Raw genomic sequence first — 3,649 nt, forward strand, 5'->3', positions numbered from 1 at the left:
CATAAATTACTATATCAATATCATAGAATTTCACTATAATTTATCAAGCTTAGTAACTAAGATGTATTTGGGTCGGGAAAAAAATGATTTTTCAAGTTCACTAATGTCTTATCTTACCGCTTGGAATCTAGCATTAAAAGAAAGAGTTTCCCATGCAAATACTTCTCAGAGGCTGAGAAAACCACTAGGGGGACATTCTGAGTTTTGGATTGCTTATACACACATTGTTGGGCGAAGTAGGTGTACGTAAGCAAGTATTTTCAAAAACTGAAGGGGTGGGTGGGACCACCTTGGTTGATTCAATAAATATATTAATATCTCCAAAAATAGAAAAGATAGGAGGTTCTTATCTTGTATTCTAGCTTGTCAGTATCAGGAATTTGAGAATCTAATTCATAAGAAACTATAGACTTTGTATTTGGATATCACAAACATCTAATCTAAACCAATGCTGCATTCAACCTACCACGTGACACACACATCAATATTTAGGTTTCTTTTTTTTTATTTCGAAATTAACTAATGTAGAATACTAAAATTTGAATTATAATATACAATTTGATAACAAACTGGTTTACATAGATTCATAAAATAGTAGTTCAATAAAATCTTGAATGCGAGTCTACAAAAATGATGACATGGCCTTTGACCAGTGACTACAGGAAGACCTCTGTCACTAAGGTTAAAGGGTTAAGCTAAACAAACTTAAGTTAATTAAGACTATTAATTAGAAATCATAATTGCAATATTTTGATTACTGGAAAATTGGAAAGGCTGAAAACAGTAATAACTGGAAACATTAATTTTGATTAACTACTTTCATGATATTGATTCAATCACAATTTTGATTATTGGATAGTTGGAGCAATCAAACAGTAGAAAAAAAAACACTAATTTTTATCAATTGATTATTTTCAGGATATAAATAGATTCCAACATAACTGCTTAATCTTCCAGCTCTAATCACAACACTATATCAATGATTCATGCCACTTCTTCACTATCCATAAAAAAATATATGTATACTGTTTAACGAGCTGTGGATCAAAGGTCTATAAGCAAAGGGGAACATCTACATTAAGTTCCATCAGAAATTTGAAATAATCTTGAAAAAAACTAAATCAATTACTAATATTATGTATAAAAAGAGAGTTTATGCAGGGCAAACCCATCGTTATGTTACATTTATAGCCATTTTCAATGTTTTTGTCTCCACTGGACTTATATGTTATTCATTAAACTGCTATTCTTGTTATATGGCAACTTTTGACCACAAGATATATAATCATGAGGTTAATTTATGAAAATGTTCATTCACTTTCCTCTGGATTTAATTTTGTTAACTTTTTTACTCATGTTACAAAGGTAAAATCTGGGGAAATTTTTTCCCACTTAGTTCCCAGTTTCTTCTACCAGTTGTTTATACCACAAGTGTCTGGTTTTTCAACTAACCAGTATCCATAATAAAATAGCATTAAAATAATAAATCCAAATTAAATAGTATATCAGCCAGAAATTACATAACATTACATAAGGGTTGGTTACACCCATGTTACATTACATTCCCCAGTAATTTGAACCAAACTTATTTTATCTTTCTTGTCACTCTACATAGCTCTGTCAATAGGTTTTGCTTTACTTCTATTACTTATTTTCTTCAAAAGATAAAGTTATGACAGCGTAAGTCATGGGATGCTGGTGACACGGGATGAATTTCTTGAATGATCATGAATGATCAGGGAGGCTCGAGTTTATTCGAGACACCCCCTTTTTTTAGTATATAAGCCTGGCAGAGAAAGCCTGTGGGATTGAATGAATGAAGAGAGTTCTGGGTAATTTACGATTCTGTTTTGAGCTAGTGTGTGTTTTAGATTGTGATTCGCTGTGATTATAGCGTGTATTATAAAAGTAGTTATGTTTAATGTGACGAGAAACATACTGATTGTGAGATTACTGTGTACTAAAAAGTTTGTATCAAGGAAGAATAAACTGGTTTAATGAAGAAAGGACTTGTATTGCTGAAGTTTCTCATTAAGAATTTCTACCGGAAATTAACAAACAAGCAGGTATGCAACAAATTGGTGTCAGAGAGTGGGACGGAAAAGAAAAAAAAAAGAAGATGGAAACGAGAAGTGGCAAATCAAACTACAGCTTAGCAGATTTGATAACAGCAATACAAGAACAGCAAAAGAAACAAGAAGAACGGGAAAAGAAACAAGAAGAGAGATTACAGCAGTTGTTGTAGGAAAAAAAAAGAAACAAGAAGAGACATTACAGCAGTTGAGGAGGAAAATGAAAAGAAACAAGAGACATTACAGCAGTTGTTGGAGGAAAATGAAAAGAAACAAGGAGAGAGATTATAGCAGCTGTTGGAGGAAAAAGAAAAGAAACAAGAGTGATTATAGCAGTGGCAAGAAAACCTGCAACAGTGGCAGCTCGAACAGCAAAATAAAGACGAGAGATTACAGCAGTTGTTAAAAGAAAAAGAAAAGAAAGAAGAAGAGAGACTACAACAGTTGTTAGAGAAAAAATGAACAAGAAGCGAGACCACAGCAAAATTGGAGGAGAAAAAATAAACAAGAAGAGAGACTACAACAGTGGCAAGAAAACTAGCACCAGTGGCAAATGGAACAAGAAAGGAAACAAAAAGTACAAATGGAAAAGATTAATAAATTTCAAAGTGAATTAAATACATTAAAGGATGATTTGCTATATTTTACACAGGGAGGATATATTAGCCATCAACCTAATCAGCCCCAGACAAAAGGAAGCCCTTCAAGACCCTGCAGCTAAACCATAATGTACACATCTTCAGTCCTGCCATAAGTCACATTCCAGACATAAGTGTCAGCAATAGGGGTGATCTAGTATAAAGGAAGCCACAGGAATTTGATGGGAAGACACCATGGGAGGAATATAGAGCACAATTTGAGCTACCAGTAGAAATGAATGGATGGATAGAGAAGCAGATAGCAGTGTACCTGGCAACGAGCATGAAAGGAAAACCACTGGAAATACTTGGACAGTTGTCAGAAGACAACAGGCACAATGACAGAACACTGGTAGCTGCTCTACAATACAGGTATGGAACTCAAAATCAGTTCTAAGTCTACAGGGCTAGGTTTAGGACTAGAATATGTGCTAAAGGGGAGAGCCTGCAAGAGCTGGCACAAGATTTGGAAAGTATGGCACACAAGGCCTACCCAACTGCACCACCAAATGTCCTCAAGCTGTTGCTGAGGGATCAGTTTGTAGATGCCTCGGACAGTCCACAACTGAAGATACAAGTAAAGCACGCACACCCCTCTACTATGCAGGATGCAATGGCCAGAGCTCTTGAATTCAAATCCTCATTATGTCCAGCTCAGAGGTACCAAGGTTGGTACAATCATCAGGATTTAAGGCCAGAAAAGGGCAGCTTTCAGAGAGGTTTGAGGGACTTTGCTAGCACTGTAACAAACCTAAGCACAATAGAGCTCAATGCCAACAACTTCAATGCAGGGAAGATGCCACAGCAGGAAAGGCTGCTACCCAGTAAAGTTGTTGGAACTGTGGAGAGGAAGGACATATGAGGAGCCAGTGTAAGAAGAATATTACCGTGAAAATCCCAACAGCTAAGTGTAAAATGGCAACCACACATAGTGTCTAC

At 35.6% G+C, this 3,649-nt stretch overlaps 1 protein-coding gene across 18 annotated transcripts in view; it reads right to left on the reverse strand.

Annotated features, from left to right (window-relative positions):
• The window catches only part of LOC106461353 (rho GTPase-activating protein 190-like), a 196,619-nt gene that overhangs the window by 106,063 nt on the left and 86,907 nt on the right, over nucleotides 1-3,649 (reverse strand). The window lies entirely within an intron of this gene.

The sequence above is a fragment of the Limulus polyphemus genome, unplaced genomic scaffold, assembly GCF_000517525.1.
Source record: "Limulus polyphemus unplaced genomic scaffold, Limulus_polyphemus-2.1.2 Scaffold941, whole genome shotgun sequence".
Taxonomy (NCBI): domain Eukaryota; kingdom Metazoa; phylum Arthropoda; class Merostomata; order Xiphosura; family Limulidae; genus Limulus; species Limulus polyphemus.